Genomic DNA, 18,235 nt, shown 5'->3' with positions numbered 1-18,235 from the left:
AATCCTTGACACTCCAGGATCTGTGGACCCCACAGGATCATCCCAGGATCTGTGGACCCCACAGGATCACCTCAGGATCTGTGGACCCCACAGGATCCCCACCTACCTCCACTCACTTTTTCTCACCACTCTCTTTCACACAACCCCATAAACACTCTTCCCCAAAAACCCTTCACCAATCACCTCAATCTCTCTTCCCCATCACCTCTTCACCACTCATATCCATCCACTCTTCCCCATAAACCTACCTCATAAACTCTACCTACCTTCAAAATTCAAAACCAATTTCCCACCCAAACCCACCAATATGGCCGAAACCTTTCCCCCCTCCCTTCCCTATATAAAGCCCTCCATTCTTCATCAAATTCACACAACACACCCCTCTACACCCTTCTTGGCCGAAACACTTCCCACTCTCCCTCTCCTCCATTTCTTCTTCTTCTTCATCTATTCTTTCTTTTATTGCTCGAGGACGAGCAAAATTCTAAGTTTGGTGTGGTAAAAGCATAAGCTTTTTGTTTTTCCATTACCATTAATGGCACCTAAGACCGGAGAATCCTCTAGAAAGAGGAAAGGGAAGACAAAAGCTTCCACATCCGAGTCATGGGAGATGGAAAGGTTCATCTCCAAAGCCCATCAAGACACTTCTATGATGTTGTGGCCAAGAAGAAGGTGATCCCTGAGGTCCCTTTCAAACTCAAAAGAAATGACTATCCGGAGATCCGACATGAAATTCAAAGAAGAGGTTGGGAAGTTCTAACAAATCCCATCCAACAAGTCGGCATCCTAATGATTCAAGAGTTCTATGCTAATGCATGGATCACCAAGAACCATGATCAAAGTAAGAACCCGGATCCAAAGAACTATGTTACAATGGTTCGGGGGAAATACTTGGATTTTAGTCCGGAAAATGTAAGGTTGGCATTCAACTTGCCAAACATGGAAGAGAACGCACGCCCCTACACAAGGAGAGTCAACTTTGATCAAAGGTTGGACCAAGTCCTTATGGACATATGTGTAGAAGGAGCTCAATGGAAGATTGACTCCAAAGGCAAGCCGGTTCAACTAAGAAGATTGGACCTCAAGCCTGTAGCTAGAGGATGGTTGGAGTTCATTCAATGCTCAATCATTCCCACTAGCAACCGGTCTGAAGTTACTATAGACCGGGCCATCATGATCCATAGCATCATGATTAGAGAAGAGGTGGAAGTTCATGAGATTATACCTCAAGAACTCTACAAGGTGGCTGACAAGTCCTCCACTATGGCAAGGTTAGCCTTTCCTCACCTCATTTACTACCTATGCAATTCAGCTGGGATTGACATAGAGGGAGATATCCTCATTAAAGAGGACAAGCCCATCACTAAGAAAAAGATGGAGCAAGCAAGAGAGCCCATTCATGGAGCTCAAGAGGCGTATGAAGATCATCACCATGAGATCCCGGAGATGCCTCAAATGCACTTTCCTCCACAAAACTATTGGGAGCAAATCAATACCTCCCTAGGAGAATTGAGTTCCAATATGGGACAACTAAGGGTGGAACATCAAGAGCACTCCATCATGCTTCATGAAATAAGAGAAGATCAAAAAGCAATGAGGGAGGAGCAACAAAGACAAGGAAGAGACATAGAAGAGCTCAAGGACATCATTGGTTCCTCAATAAGGAAATGCCACCAACACTAAGGTGGATTCATTCCTTGTTCTTATTTCTTCTGTTTTTCGTTTTCTATGTTATGTGCCTATCTATGTTTGTGTCTTCATTACATGATCATTAATAGTTAGTAACTTTGTCTTAAAGTTATGAATGTCCTATGAATCCATCACCTCTCTTAAATGAAAAATGTTTTAATTCAAAAGAACAAGAAGTACATGAGTTTCGAATTTATCCTTGAACTTAGTTTAATTATATTGATGTGGTGACAATGCTTCTTATTTTCTGAATGAATGCTTGAACAGTGCATATGTCTTTTGAAGTTGTTGTTTAAGAATGTTAAATATGTTGGCTCTTGAAAGAATGATAACTAGGAGACATGTTATTTGATAATCTGAAAAATCATAAAAATGATTCTTGAAGCAAGAAAAAGTAGCAAAGAACAAAGCTTGCAGAAAAAAAATAGGCGAAAAAAAAAATAGAAAGAAAAAGCAAGCAGAAAAAGCCAAAAGCTCTTAAAACCAAGAGGCAAGAGCAAAAAGCCAATAACCCTTAAAACCAAAAGGCAAGGGTAATAAAAAGGATCCCAAGGCTTTGAGCATCAGTGGATAGGAGGGCCTAAAGGAATAAAATCCTGGTCTAAGTGGCTAAACCAAGCTGTCCCTAACCATGTGCTTGTGGCGTGTAGGTGTCAAGTGAAAACTTGACACTGAGCGGTTAAAGTCAAGGTCCAAAGCAAAAAAGGGTGTGCTTAAGAACCCTGGACACCTCTAATTGGGGACTTTAGCAAAGCTAAGTCACAATCTGAAAATGTTCACCCAATTATGTGTCTATGGCATTTATGTATCCGGTGGTAATAATGGAAAACAAAGTGCTTAGAGCCACGGCCAAGACTCATAAAGAAGCTGTGTTCAAGAATCATCATACTGAACTAGGAGAATCAATAACACTATCTGAACCCTGAGTTCCTATAGATGCCAATCATTCTGAACCTCAATGAATAGAGTGAGATGCCAAAACTATTCAAGAGGCAAAAAGCTATAAGTCCCGCTCATATGATTGAAGCTATGTTTCATTGATAGTTTGGAATTTATAGTATATTCTCTTCTTTTTATCCTAATTGATTTTCAGTTGCTTGGGGACAAGCAATAATTTAAGTTTGGTGTTGTGATGAGCGGATAATTTATACGCTTTTTGACATTGTTTTTAGTATGTTTTTAGTAGGATCTAGTTACTTTTAGGGATGTTTTCATTAGTTTTTATGTTAAATTCACATTTCTGGACTTTACTATGAGTTTGTGTGTTTTTCTGTGATTTCAGGTATTTTTTGGCTGAAATTGAGGGACTTGAGCAGAAATCAGATTCAGAGGTTGAAGAAGGACTGCTGATGCTGTTGGATTCTGACCTCTCTGCACTCAAAGTGGATTTTCTGGAGCTACAGAACTCGAAATGGCGCGCTTCCAATTGCGTTGGAAAGTAGACATCCAGGGATTTCCAGCAATATATAATAGTTCATACTTTAGCCAAGAATAGATGACGTAAACTGGCGTTCAACGCCAGCTTTCTGCCCAAATCTGGCGTCCAGCGCAAGAAAAGAAACCAAAACCAGAGTTGAACGCCCAAACTGGCACAAAAACTGGCGTTCAACTCCAAGAAGGACCTCTACACGTGCAACACTCAAGCTCAGCCCAAGCACACACCAAGTGGGCCCCGAAAGTGGATTTATGCATCAATTACTTACTCATGTAAACCCTAGTAGCTAGTTTATTATAAATAGGACCTTTCACTATTGTATTAGACGTCTTTTTGACCATCTTTGGACGCCTGGTTCTGAGATCAGAGGGGCTGGCCATTCGGCCATGCCTGGACCTTTCACTTATGTAATTTTAACGGTAGAGTTTCTACACTCCATAGATTAAGGTGTGGAGCTCTGCTGTTCCTCAAAGATTAATGCAAAGTACTACTGTTTTCTATTCAATTCATCTTGTTTCACTTCCAAGATATTCATTCGTACTTCAATCTGAATGAGATGAACGTGACAATCATCATCATTCCCTATGAACGCATGCCTGACAACCACTTCCGTTCTACCTTCGACTGAATGAGTATCTCTTAGATCTCCTAACTAGAATCTTCGTGGTGTAAGCTAGAATGATGGCGGCATTCAAGAGAATCCGGAAACTCTAAACTTTGTCTGTGGTATTCTGAGTAGGATTCAATGAATGAATGACTGTGACGAGCTCCTAACTCGCGATTGCAGGGCGTTAGTGACAGACGCAAAAGGATAGTAAATCCTATTCCAACATGATCGAGAACCGACAGATGAATAGCCGTGCCGTGACAGGGTGCGTTGACCATTTTCACTGAGAGGATAAGATGAAGCCATTGACAAGGGTGATGCCTCCAGACGATTAGCTGTGCCGTGACAGGGCATTGGATCATTTTCCCGAGAGATGACCGAAAGTAGCCATTGACAGTGGTGATGTATCACATAAAGCCAGCCATGGAAAGGAGTAAGACTGATTGGATGAAGATAGCAGGAAAGCAGAGGTTCAGAGGAACGAAAGCATCTCCATTCGCTTATCTGAAATTCTCACCAATGAATTACATAAGTATTTCTATCCCTATTTTATTATATTATTTTCGAAAACTCCATAACCATTTGATATCCGCCTGACTGAGATTTACAAGGTGACCATGGCTTGCTTCATACCGACGATCTCCGTGGGATTCGACCCTTACTCACGTAAGGTATTACTTGGACGACCCAGTGCACTTGCTGGTTAGTTATGCGAAGTTGTGAAGATATGTTTAGACCATGGTCCTGTGCATCCGTTTTTGGTGCCATTGCCAGGGAATCAATTTCGAACAACAATTCACAACCTGAGTAGCAATTTTGCATACCAAGAAGCCATCATCAATCCTGCTCGGAAGACCATTCCTGAAGACCTCAAAGTTCAAATTAGATGCTTTTTCAGGAACATACTCTTTTGAAATAGATGGCCGAGTAGTAATCTTCAATCTGAATGGAGCTATGAAGCATCCTCTAGAGGATCATTCTATCCTCTAGTGTGACATCATAGATGAATCCGAGTGTGGGGACACTTTCTGAGGACAATGATAGTGCTTTACCATTGTTACCAGCTCCAGACAACCCAGAGCCTGACCATGAGCAGAAGTTAGAATTGAAACCCCTCCCTCCACACCTCAAATATGCTTACCTTGAGGACAAGCAGAAGTTTCCAGTTATCATTGCAAGGGAACTCACTTCTCAACAAGAAGAGCAGCTACTTAGTGTGCTGAGGAGGCATAAGAAGGCACTTGGTTGGAGTTTGGCAGACATAGTAGGCATCAACCCTCGAGTTTGTGAGCACAGAATATTCTTAGAAGAGGGAGCAAAGCCTGCCCGTCAACCCCAGAGAAGACTGAACCCCACTATCTTAGAGGTTATCAAGAAGGAAGTGACCAGATTACTGGAGGCAGATATCATCTACCTCATCTCAGACAGTGAATGGGTAAGCCCAGTACAAGTGGTGCCCAAGAAGTCTGGAGTCACTACAATGAAGAATGAGCATGGAGAGCTCATGGCAACCAGAGTTCAGAACGCCTGGAGGGTCTGCATTAATTACAGACGCCTCAACCAGGCCACTCGTAAGGATCACTATCCTCTTCCATTCATTGATCAAATGTTGGATCGCCTGTCAGGTAAATCACATGATTATTTCTTAGATGGTTACACAGGCTATTTCCAAATTCATATAGCTCCTGAAGATCAAGAAAAGACCACTTTTACATGTCCTTTTGGGACTTATGCTTATAAGAGAATACCCTTTGGCTTGTGCAATGCACCAGCTACTTTCCAAAGGTGCATGATGAGTCTTTTCTCTGATCTTATTGAGGACTGTATGGAGGTTTTTAAGGTTGACTTTAGTATATATGGTGATTCCTTCAATCTTTGCTTGGATAGTTTATCTAGAGTGTTAGATAGATGTGTCAGTACAAACCTTGTATTGAATTTTGAAAAATGCCACTTTATGGTTAAACAAGGGATTGTACTAGGACATGTTGTGTCTAATACTGGCATTTCTGTAGATCCAGCAAAGGTGGATGTTATTTCTAGTTTACCTTACCCCTCCTCTGTGAGGGAAGTCCGTTCGTTTCTTGGCCATGCAGGTTTTTACAGGAGATTCATTAAGGACTTTAGTAAGGTAGCACTTCCCTTATCCAGACTACTGCAGAAAGATATTGAGTTCGAGTTCAGTGAGGATTGCAAACAAGCGTTTGATAAGCTGAACACCGCCCTGACTCAAGTTCCAATTATGAGAGGACCAGACTGGAGCCAACCATTTGAAATAATGTGCGATGCTTCCAACCATACAGTAGGTGCAGCACTGGCTCAGCGTGAAGGTAAAGACCCCTTTGTAATTGCTTATGCGTCTAAAACTTTAGATGTCGTTAAGTCCAATTATACTACTACTGAGAAAGAGCTTCTTGCTATTTTTTTTGCTCTGGATAAATTCCGAGCCTATTTACTTGGTACGAAAGTAGTAGTGTACTCAGACCACGCAGCTCTAAAGTATTTATTAGCTAAAAAGGAATCCAAACCAAGGCTTATATGTTGGATACTGCTACTATAAGAATTTGATTTAGAAATTAAGGATAGGAGTGGTAACTAGAATCTAGTGGCAGACCACTTGAGTCACCTTGAGCACATTAAGCATGACTCCATTCTTATAGCTGATAATTTCCCATTTGATAACCTGCAAGCAGTATCTGAGGTAGTCCCTTGGTATGCACCTGTAGCTAATTATCTAGTTAGCCGCACCTTTCCTCCAAACTTTACTAAGCATCAAAGAGACAAGCTGAAAAGTGAGTCTAAATATTATATATGGGATGACCCATATTTATGGAGATGTGGCGCTGACCAAGTAATTAGACGGTGTGTGCCTCAATCAGAATTCCAGTCTATTTTAGAGGCCTGCCACTCATCTGAGAGTGGAGGACACTTTGGCCCACAAAGAACAGCTAGAAAAATCTTAGACTGTGGATTCTGGTGGCCTACTCTTTTTAGAGACGCTGCTGAATTTTGTAAATCTTGTTTCCCATGCCAAAAATTTGGTAATATATCCAAAAAGGATGAGATGCCTCAACAAATTATGCTTTTCTGTGAAGTTTTTGATGTTTGGGGCATTGACTTCTTGGGTCCATTTCCAAATTCTAATGGTCATTTTTATATATTGTTAGCTGTGGATTATGTTTCCAAATGGGTGGAAGCAATTTCTACCCGCACTGATGATGCTAACACTGTTGTTTCCTTTGTTAGAAACCATATTATTTATCGCTTTGGATCCCCACGAGCAATCGTGAGCGATCAAGGCACCCATTTTTGTAACAGAAGACTAACAGGATTAATGAAGAAGCATGGGATAATTCATAAAGTTGCAACCGCCTACTATCCTCAGACTAATGGGCAAGCTGAGGTGTCAAACAGAGCGATAAAGCGTATATTGCAGAAGATAGTCAAACCTCATAGGAGATACTAGAGCACCAGGCTACAAGATGCACTTTGGGCATACAGAACAGCATACAAGACACCCATTGGGATGAGTCCTTTCTGCTTAGTTTATGAAAAAGCCTGCCATCTCCCAGTTAAAGTAGAGCACAAAGCCTTTTGGGCAGTAAAGGAATGCAATATGGGATTTGAAACAGCCGGAGCTGAGAGGAAGTTGCAACTGCAAGAATTAGAAAGCCTTCGCCTGGAAGCTTATGAGAACTCAAGGTTGTACAAGGAGAAGATGAAGGGTGTACATGATAAGCACATCAAGAGGAGAGAGTTCCAACCTGGGGACTTAGTCTTCCTTTATAAATCTCGACTGAGGCTCATGCCAGGCAAGTTGAGATCAAGATAGGAAGGTCCATACAGGGTAGAGAGGAACTTTTGCGTGATCTAGAATTCAGAATAAATTCCCGTTGCAAGTATAGTTTCTAAACCGAGCAATCATCCTTTCTTACAAACGTTTTGGTTGTCACAAGTAACAAACCCCTTTAAAATTGATAACCGAGTATTTAAACCTCGGGTCGTCTTCTCAAGGAATTGCAAGGAAGTATGTTCTTATTATTGGTTATGAGTCTTATAAATTGGGGGTTTTGAAAGTAAGGAACCAATATGTTAAATGATAAGAAAAATAAAATAGAAATAATAAAATAAACTCTTGGCAAGGTATTAGAACTGGAAGTCCTATCCTAGTTATCCTTATCAATTATGATGAGAATTAGATTTTTCTCCCACTTTGTTAACCTCTAACTATGAAGGTAAGTTAAGTGGATGAATTAATTTTGATTCCTCAGGTCCTAGTCTTTCCTTGGGAAAGGCTAAAGTTAGTGGAACTCGAATTAATTCTTGAAGAATTCCAATTTTCAATCAACAATGAGTTTGATAACTCAAGTGTCTCCAATGACTCAACCAAAGCCAAAAGGAAGAAAATATTGATGCACAAAAAACTAGTCTCATAACAAATTTCCTTCGGCAAGTGTACCGAATTTGTCGTCAAGTAAAAACTCACAATAGAGTGAGGTCAAATCCCACAGGGATTGATTGATCAAGCAACTTTAATTAGAGGAATGTTCTAGTTGAGCGAATCCAGAATTTGAGTTGAGAATTGCAGAAAATAAAATGGCGGGAAGGTAAATGACAGAAAAAGTAAAATGCTAGAATTAAAGAACTGAAAATAAATGACTGAAAGTAAATTGCTGAATTGTAAATGGGAATGGGGTATTGCTCATAAATGTAAATGGCAGAAATTAAAGAGAATGGGTAAGATCAGAAATGGGGAGTTCATTGGGCTTAGGAGATGTTGCATTCTCCGGATCAATTTCATTTTCATCTCTTCCTCAATCAATGCACTCATTGATCTCCTTGGCAATCTTAAGTGATTGAATTACAATTTCTTGTAATTCAATCTCTCAAATCTTGATCAATAGCCAATTCCTTGGTCAATTGCTCATGAGAAGAGATGAAGTATGGTCACTGATTATACCACATGCATTTCCCAAATCAAGTGTTGAGAGGATTATAGTCACATATCCATCCAAACCCAATTTGGTCCAGCATGAGAAAGCATTTCTAACATGATCTCTTCATTCCTCTTTCAAGGTTCAGAAGAGATCCAAGTATGAATAGCTTCTTTTCCAAGATAACTACCCAATTGGATGAAGATCGAAAGCTTTCAAGTAAAATCAAGAGAAAAAATAGAAGAAGAATAATGAAAACTAGTTTTGATCCATCAAATTACAACAGAGCTCCCTAACCCAATGAAAGGGTTTTAGTTGTTCATAGCTCTGGAAAATGAAAACAAAGATGGAGAATACATGATGAAACTAGAAGTGCAGAGAAAGTAAAATACAGAGAGTAGTTCTATGCCAAGAGGCTCCCTATAATTTCCAACTCCCCTTTTAATTCAAAGCTACTCCTATATATACTACTCTTCTGTTCTTCTAGTTGGCTCTTCAAGTCTTGGGTATGGGCCTTTGGATCTTGAGTTCAAAGCAGTTCTCTTCTTCATTGGGCTTGGCTTTACTTGCAGAGAGAAAGTGTGAAGTGGGCAGAGACTTTAGCTCAGGACGTTAGTGGTGTTAACGTTCAGTGAAAAGATGGGTTCGAGAACGTTAGTGACAATCACCTTTTTCACTAACGTTCCTCACCCAAGTAAGAGCCACGTTATCTTCAACGTTAGTGGCACAAACGTTGCCACTAACGTTGCCTCTTTGTCCTTCGCATACGTTATTGGGACTTGCCTTTCCCAATAACGTTGAGAAGTCTCCCCCTTCCCTACGTTAGAGTCCTCGTTAACTTAGTTAACGTGGCTCTTTTAACGTAGGCTTGCCAACCTTCGAGAACGTTAGTGACACTTACCATTGTCACTAACGTTCCAATGTGCCCCTATTTCTCACGTTAGAGTCCACGTTAACTAGGTTAACGTGGCTTCTAACGTGGCCATGCTAGCCATCTCCAATGTTAGTGACAAAGTTGAGTGTCACTAACGTTGGCTCATCATTCCCTTATCCACGTTAGCTTCCACGTTAACTAAGTTAACGTGGGAGTTAACGTGGCTCATAGTGGCTTATGTGGGCTAATTCCAACGTTAGTGACAATGTTGGGTGTCACTAACGTTGGCGATCACCTCCCTTCTTCACGTTAACTTCCACGCTAACTAAGTTAACGTGGGAGTTAACGTGGCTTATTGGGGCTTGTGTGGGTTCCTTCCAATGTTAGTGACAATGTTTGGTGTCACTAACGTTGTCGACCACTTTGTCTCCTCACGTTAGCTTCCACGTTAACTAGGTTAACGTGGCTTATTGTGACTTGGCCAACGTTAGTGACAAAGTTGAATGTCACTAATGTTGGCTTCCCCTTTACTTCTTAACGTTAGAGGCCATGTTAACTAAGTTAACATGGCAACTAACGTGGCCATTTATGAGCTTGGTCCAACGTTAGTGATAATGTTAAGTGTCACTAACGTTGGCTCCATTTCCTTTCTTCCACGTTAGAGTTCACGTCAACTTAGTTAATGTAACTCTTAACGTGGGTAATGATGGCTTCGAGAGCGTTATTGGCAATTACTTTTCTCATTAACTTTGCAAGTTACTCCCATTCCACGTTAGTGTTAACATCAGTGTAACTAACGTAGCCACTAAAGTGGTTCTTCTTTGCTTTCTTTGTCCTGAAATCAAGCAATAAAGTGCATCAAAGTTCTAGTCCAAGTCATGGGAAATGAAACATCCAATTTGTCCTTAAATTCATGCAAAATCCTCATGAAATCATGTAAAGTACACAATGTATGCTTGAATCAAGATGTAAGTGAATATCTACCCAAAACTAGCTTATTTCCTAAGGAAATGCATGAAACTACCCTAAAAATAGTAAAGAAAAGGTCAGTGAAACTGGCCAAAATGCCCTGGCATCACAACACCAAACTTAAAGCTTGCTTGTCCCTAAGCAAGTACTGGAACAAGAGAATGATGAATGGAATGCCAAGAGAAATGAGTCATTCTTGTGGAAGCCATGTTCCTGGTTTTATGGTGGTTTCATGCATAGCAACTTAGGTTCATTCCTGGCTTTCAGACCTTTATCATGTCCTAGAATACTCACTGTGATTGCATCCCATGAGACTTTTATTCATTGATCTATTTGTTGTTATTTCAGGGCTTATTTTTGTTCTTAAGCTAAGTGCTCTGTAAAGGGGCAACTCTTTAAAATAAGCTTTCAGCCAACACTCCCAAACCAGTTGGTTCAAGGTTCTAGGTGTTGAAGCACCCCTAAGGACTTACTTGCTCAAGTCTCTCCCCCATACATACACACCACAGGCACATAGTTTATTTGTTTTCTTTTCTTGAGACCTTGGTGTCTAGCACCTCTTTGGGTTACTAAATGCTCTGTATTGAAGGTTACTCTTGATAGTGGACTTTCAGCTGATAATCCCGAGTTAGTTAACCCAAGTTACCAAGTGATAAGGCACCCCTAAGAGCTTATTCATCCAAGTAGATCCCTCACACAGGAGCACCACAGACACATGCCTCAAGATTAAAACCATTGGTGCCTAGCCTTATTGCTTACTCTTTTTCTTTTATTTTTTCAACCTTTATTGTTCTTTCCCTTTTTCTTATTAGGATCTTCTTATTTAGCTAGTCTCATGGGGTGTTCCTCAAGCACAGTATTCATAACAGATAGTTGTCCTCCCACCTTCTGGTTGAACCAACTTAGCTAACTTATGATCACACCATATCCTCATGAACTCACTCCATAGTATGAACTCCTCTCTGGTCTTTAAAAACACTCATTCTCTTTTCATTTGATTTAAAGGGACAAACATACAAGTAAGCAAAGTAAGGATGCAGTGACATAAAGACTAGTAAACATAGACCTCTTCAACACAAAAACTTAAAAGACAAAATTTTAAAAAGGTTCAAACTATTATGGAAGCAAGTTCTATTTCATACAAGATCTTCCTTATTCAAAGCATAGAAAAAGATGGACCAAAGAAGGAACTCCACCACCTTTTACTCATGTGGTTGCCCATGCTCTCCTCCTTGCTTGTCCTCCTTGTGTCCCTCTTGATTGCTCGTACTCCCACTCCCTTTGCTTTTTCCAATCAGCTTCTTCCAGAAACCACCATCTTCCATCTTCTTCTTGAGTGTTTCCTTCTGTTGTTTCACCTTCCTCTCTTCTTGTTCTACAAAATCTTTTTAGACCTCATCATATGTAGGGATGACATAGTGTAGATGATGCATATTACTAGACATGTAGTTCAACTTGGCTTGAGTGTTTACGTTGAACTCCACCCTATGTAGTTGCCATCCTTCATTAAGTACACTGAACTCATTGAATGCTCTCATCTGAGCTAGTTGCCGCTGATTGAGTTCTTGCAAATGCTTATCTTGACGTTCTTGCCTCGCAGTAACTTTGTGGATGGCTTGAGTGAGTTGGGAATATTGTTCCTGTTGCTGCTCCATCTGTTGTTTCTGCCACTCCTCTTGTTGGCTCATCCATTTGGATTGAAGCAGCAGTATTTGTTCTTGTCCTTCCATCTGTCTCAGCCCCAAATCTTCAATGGCCCTTAGAAGGTGATTCATATTCAAGTTGGCTGGGTCATGATATTCTTTTTGTTGATATTCTTCTTGATGAGGCTCCTCTTGGTGAGCTACTCTTTTTTGTTTTGGCTTTCCTATGTGAGGTCTTCTTTGTTGTTGGGCTGGTGTCACATAAGTTAGCCGCTGAAAGGTCATCAGCCTCCCCGGATTTAACCAATCTGCGTTGCTATCCTCGAAGACAACCTTGGCCTTCGTGCACAATCTGAGGATGGTGCTAGGGTACCAAAGCCTGGCACCCGAATCAATCTTCTCAGCTGACTCTTGAATCCCCTCTACTATAAGCTCGTGCACATTTATATTTCCACCTTGTACTAAGCAATGTACCATAGTAGCCCGATTGACATTGACCTCAGAATTGTTGGCTGCTGGTAGGATAGATCTCCTCACAAGTTCAAACCATCCCTTGGCTTCAGGGCTGAGGTCTCCTCTCTTGATGAACCTGGGTCTTCTATCCGCATATCTTTCCCAGTCAGTTCCTATAACACATATGTCGTTCACAATTTGTTCGAGTTCATCATCATCAGGGTTCTTACTTACTCTTGCTTGATAACTAAGCTCATCAAAATGTGGTGATTTTAGGTGAAGAGTTCTTGTTATAGTATTTGGGCTGAAGTCCACCTCCTTTCCTCTTACATAGCTTTTGAAGGTTGGGGCCTTGGTTTTGTCTTCTCTAACCACATTCGCATAGAACTCTTTGATGAGGTTTGCATTGATCTTCCCCTCTGGATTCGTGAGCCCTTGCCACCCTCTTTGTTCAATTTTCTCCCGAATCTGTGGGCACTCGTCTTCATTGATTTAGAAGGTTAATTCGGGCAGTATCTTTTTGAGCTTTATCCGCTCAAACTCTTGTTCATGGAAGGCAGTTTTGAACCTCTTCTCATCAAAAGGAACGCTCACCATTGGTTCCTTCCTCTTTTGCCTCTTGGAGCTTGATGCTGCCATGAATTTGAGTTGCTGTGTGAGGAGATTGGAAGGTACGGATAGATGAAGAATTAGGTTGGTTAGGATGAGGTGTGAAGTGTGAGAGGTAGCACTTTGGGTGTGAGGGGGAGTGCGGACTAGGATTCACTTATATAGGGAGGTGAGGAAGAGATGAAAGGTGTGGATTGATGGGGTTGGTGTATGATGAACGGATGGAGTTTTGTATGGAGTAAGCACGAGGATTACCAACTTTATGATGGAGTTGGTTCAGTTTCCAAGTTTGTTCTTCCTCCAATGTTGCATGGCAACCATTCCCAATGCATTCCCCCTTGAGGCACGTGTGTAGTACCCTCTTCATGAAGTGGCCGAAACTTTCTCATTAAATTGTCTAATCAATTTCCTTCAATGCTCATTTCCTTTCCCTATAAAGATCAAATAAGAAAAGTAATAAATATCATAAAAAAAATCAATTTAAATTTTACGGCTAGAATAATAAAGGGAAGAAAGGATTAGATTGTTTATTCATGAAGTCCAACTAACTAACTAACTGTGTATCCTTATATGCACATTGGTGGCACCATCAGGTGACACCAAACTTAGTTTCGAGCATTGTGATGAAAAGGTTGTTGTTCAAAGCATCAAGACTAGCATGCTCTGGGTTGCATGCATGCTTTCTTGGCATGCTTTGAACACCAAACTTGTTCTTCACTATATACTGCATAATAAGGATTTCACCAAGTGTTTGTCAAGTTTGGGTTGGAGTTCATAAATATTGACTTATTCACTATTTTCTAAAAGCATATAAAACATGGGTTGGCTCCCATGAAGCGCTTCTTTAGTGTCACTAGCTTGACGTTTCTCCCTCATCAGGGTGGTTGGTAATGCTTAAAGTCCTCCCCTCTTGCTTTGGACTTATATCCATTGGTTGTATCAATGATCTCTACATGTTCCAAGGAGAGAACTCTGTTGATAATGAAGACCTTAGGTAACTGAGATGGTACAGTGGGGAGATTAGGGGGGATATCTGGGAAGTAAGCTGAGATCACTTTATCCCCTGGAGAGAAGTCCTCTGTAGGGATCTTCTTGTTCCTCCACCCTCTTGGTACCTTCTTCTTTGTCCCTTTTGATGTTGCCTTGCTCTTGGTGACTTCTTCTTCTAAGGGAATTTTGTTGTTGTCTTCACATGTCTTTGGTGGTTTAGGTTCCTCCAGCTTTTCCTTGAGTTGTGACAACTGCTTATTTCCTTGTTCATCAACCAAGGGCTTATTTCCTTGTTCATCAACCAACCTTTAACAACACATTTTCCACCATCCCTATTGCTTGTTTTTGAGTTTTGTCAGCCAGCCTGATGACTACATCTGTGGGCAATATCTCATTGATCTGCAGCCTCTTCACTAGGGATAAGGGCATTAAGTTGATGCTTGCTCCCAAATCGCAGAGTGCTCTATCAAACATTGTTTCCCCTATGGCACAAGGGACATGAAAACTCCCTGCATCTTTTCTTTTCGTAGGCAACTGTGGTTGAATGAGGGCACTGCACTCCTTGTTCATCACTATAGTTTGGCCTCCCTTGAGTGAGCTTTTCCTGGGAAGCAGCTCCTTCATATACTTGATATATGCGGGCATTTGTTGAATAGTCTTGATGAATGGTATGTTGACATGCAGAGATGCAAACAAATCTAGAAACCTTGAGTATATTCTCTTCTCCACAGCACCATTGAGCAGTTGGGGAAAAGGTGCATAGACTCTCAGTAGCTCCTGTTGTGAGATTTCTGGTTCTTGATGATCTTTTTCCTTCTTCTCTACTGAGGTATCTTTAGGTTGTTCTGACAGCTTGCTTGGCTTGTCCTCAGTCTCCTTATCACTTATAGTGACCATCTTGCAATCTTCCCATCTTACTTTCTTTGTTTCACCTCTTGGATTCTTCTCTGTGTCACTTGGGAATCTATCTGTCGGTTTGGGAATTTGCTCAGAGAGATACCCCACTTGAAATTCCAATCTCTTGATTGTGTCTCCCTGGTTCTTGAAACTGGCTCGCACTTCCTCCTTGAACACCTTGTTGTCTTGAATCTCCTTGCCTATGCCTTCAAGTAGATTCTCAATCCTTGAGAGTCTGTCATCAAATGATTGTAGATCGTAATTAGAGGTGGAAGGATGAGGTAAGTTATTTTGGTTTTGATGTGAATGTGGAGAGGTGTTGTTATTGAGGTGTTGATATGGTCTAGATGTGAAGTGTTGGTGGCTTGCATTGTTGGGATTTGGGCGTCTTTGATCAAGGCTTTGGTTTTGTTGATTTCCCACCCAAAGTTTGGGTGATTCCTCCATCCAGGGTTGTAGGTCTTGGAGTATGGATCATGGTTTTGCCTAGGTGAATTCCCAATGTAGTTGGCTTGCTCCTGACTACCCTCTGTTTCTTCATTCACTCCTTCTTAGTTTGTTGATGAAGTGGAGATTGCTGCTACTTGGTTCCTCTCTATCTTCTTGGTGAGGTCAGCCAGCTGCTGGGTAATGAGCTTGTTTTGGGCCAACAGAGCATCTACATTATTTAGCTCCATTACTCCTCTTGTGTTCCCTCTTTCGGAAGCATAGAAGTAGTCGTTCTCTGCTACAGTTTCAATGACATCTATGGCCTCCTCAATGGTCTTCTTTTTGTTCAAAGATCCTCCGGATGAATGGTCTACGACCTTCTTTGACTCATAAGAGAGCCCTTCATAGAAAATGTGCAGCTGCACCCATTCATTGAACATATCTGGTGGGCACCTCCTTGTTAGGTCCTTAAACCTCTCCCATGCTTCATATAGAGTCTCACCATCTTGTTGCCTGAAAGTTTGGACCTCAGCTCTCAGCCTATTGATTCGTTGAGGAGGGTAAAATCTTGCTAAGAATTTGTTCACCACATCTTCCCAAGTTGTCAAGCTCTCCTTTGGGAAAGACTCCAGCCACTTGGCTGCCTTATCCTTGAGTGAGAATGGAAATAAGAGCAGTCTATAGGCGTCAGGATGAACACCATTAGACTTCACTGTGTCACATATTCTCAGGAAGGTGGTTAGATGTTGATTGGGGTCTTCTTGGACACTTCCTCCGAACGAACAGTTGTTCTAGACAAGGCTGATGAGCTGTGGCTTCAGTTCAAAATTGTTGGCATGGATGGTTGGCTTTTGAATGCTACTTCCACAGTTTCCTGGGTTTGGATTGATGTAAGAGCCTAAAACTCTTCTATTCTCCCCAGCATGATTTGCTCGTCCTCTTCCGCCATGGTTGTGAGCTTCTTCTTCACGATGGTTTTCCATGTTTTCTTCCATGTTTGGTTCAAAGTATTCCTCAAAGTGTTCCTCCTCTTCTTCAGCACCAACTACACATTTTTTTCTTGCCTCCCTCCTTAGTCTAAGGAGGGTTCTCTCAGGTTCAGAATCAAAGGAAGTTGAAGCCCCGCTTCTTCTCCCTGTCATACAACCAACAAGTACAAGCAAAGAGAATAGGTGCAGAAAGCATTTCTATCAGAATTACTGTTAATGTGAGTGATGCAATATATCAAACAGTTAGTGGGTTAGTGAAATGAATTGTAAATAACAAAGAAAAAGTAGGGGGAAGGGAAGAAATTAACTAAAACTGAAAGTAAATTACTCAAACAGAAAATTAAATCAAACAAAACAAAAATGCTCAATCTAGTTATCTTCCAATTTAATCATTGTTGATGCACAATCAATCCCCGGCAATGGCGCCATAAACTTGATGCACGGAAAACTTGTCTCATAACAAATTTCCTTCGGCAAGTGTTGATGGTATTTTTGTGGAAAACTGAATTTCCCAAAACACCTAAAACTCACCGGCAAGTGTACCGGGTCGTATCAAGTAGTAAAACTCACTTAGAGTGAGGTCGATCCCACAGGGATTGATGGATCAAGCAACTTTAGTGGGTGATTAGTTTAGTCAAGCTAACATTGAGTGATTTGAGTGACAATTGAAGCAGCAGAAAGTAAATGACAAGAAATTATAAATTGCAGAAAGTAAATTGGACAGAAACTTAAAGAGCAAGAAATGTAAATTGCAAGAATCTTAAATGACAAGAAATGTAAATTGCATGAAATATAAAGGGGAATGGGTGCTGGAAATGTAAAATTCAACAGGAACGTGTAAATAGCAATCAAACAGAGAAGTAAAAGATGCAAAATCATGCAACAGATCTAACAGAAGAGTAAAATGCCTTGAAGAATTTTAAGACAGAAAAGCAATGCTTAATTTGCAGCAAAGTAAAAGAGGTTGAAGATCTCAAGAGTGGAAGAGACTAGAAAACAAGTCTAGATCTCAAATCCTTCCTTGATCCAACAAGAACAATTGAAGAATAAAGACAAATGGAAGCAGTAAGAGAACTTTGATTCAAATTGCAATTCACTGAAATTATGCAGCAAGGCAAACAATGGGAAATCTCAGAGGGAGAATAAAACAGAACTCCTTCAATTCTCCACCCAAGATTCAAAAACAAAGAAAAGAAAACTAAAGAGAGAGAGCTCTCTAATGCTAATGCTCCCTAGTGGAGCCAACCTCCTTTCTAATGGAGCTCCCCTTTGAAAATGGGAATGATGCCTTTATATAGGCTTTTACAAAAATAAAATGAAATTGAAATGAAAAACAAATTAAATGAAAATCCTAATTCTAGCTTGTTCTTGTGCCTTTGAGTGATGATGTGGGCTTTGCTTGCTTTGGATTTGAGGAGAAATGGGTTTGGTTGGCCTTGATTCAATTTGGAGAGGAATTGAATTTAAATGAAATTTTAGTTGAATTTTTGGCCCATGTGAAAGTTGCTCCCAGGAGAAAGCTCAGTTGGAAAATCCAACTTAGCTTTCAAGTGTGCTGCCATCCGTGTCAAAATTGGTGCGCGTCCAGCCTTGGTTGTGTGCCAAAATTGTGCGCCAAAGTTCCTTGGTGCCTTGGGTCCGTGTCAATTTGTGGGGGAGAAGGGGGGAGGTAGTGCTCAGTTGGAAAAACCAACTTAGCTTTCCTTGGTGGTGCCTTGCT

General features: G+C 40.9%; 1 non-coding gene across 1 annotated transcript; it reads left to right on the top strand.

Moving 5' to 3' along the window:
* The first annotated feature begins 15,961 nt into the window (after positions 1-15,961).
* On the top strand, positions 15,962-16,068 carry LOC148571906 (small nucleolar RNA R71). The gene has a single exon (XR_015908310.1). It is a non-coding gene; the product is annotated as a small nucleolar RNA R71 (small nucleolar RNA).
* The last annotated feature ends 2,167 nt before the right edge of the window (positions 16,069-18,235 follow it).

The sequence above is a fragment of the Arachis ipaensis genome, chromosome B3 (assembly GCF_059453495.1).
Source record: "Arachis ipaensis isolate K30076 ecotype BB chromosome B3, ASM5945349v1, whole genome shotgun sequence".
Taxonomy (NCBI): domain Eukaryota; kingdom Viridiplantae; phylum Streptophyta; class Magnoliopsida; order Fabales; family Fabaceae; genus Arachis; species Arachis ipaensis.
This window is presented reverse-complemented; position numbering and strand designations above follow the sequence as displayed.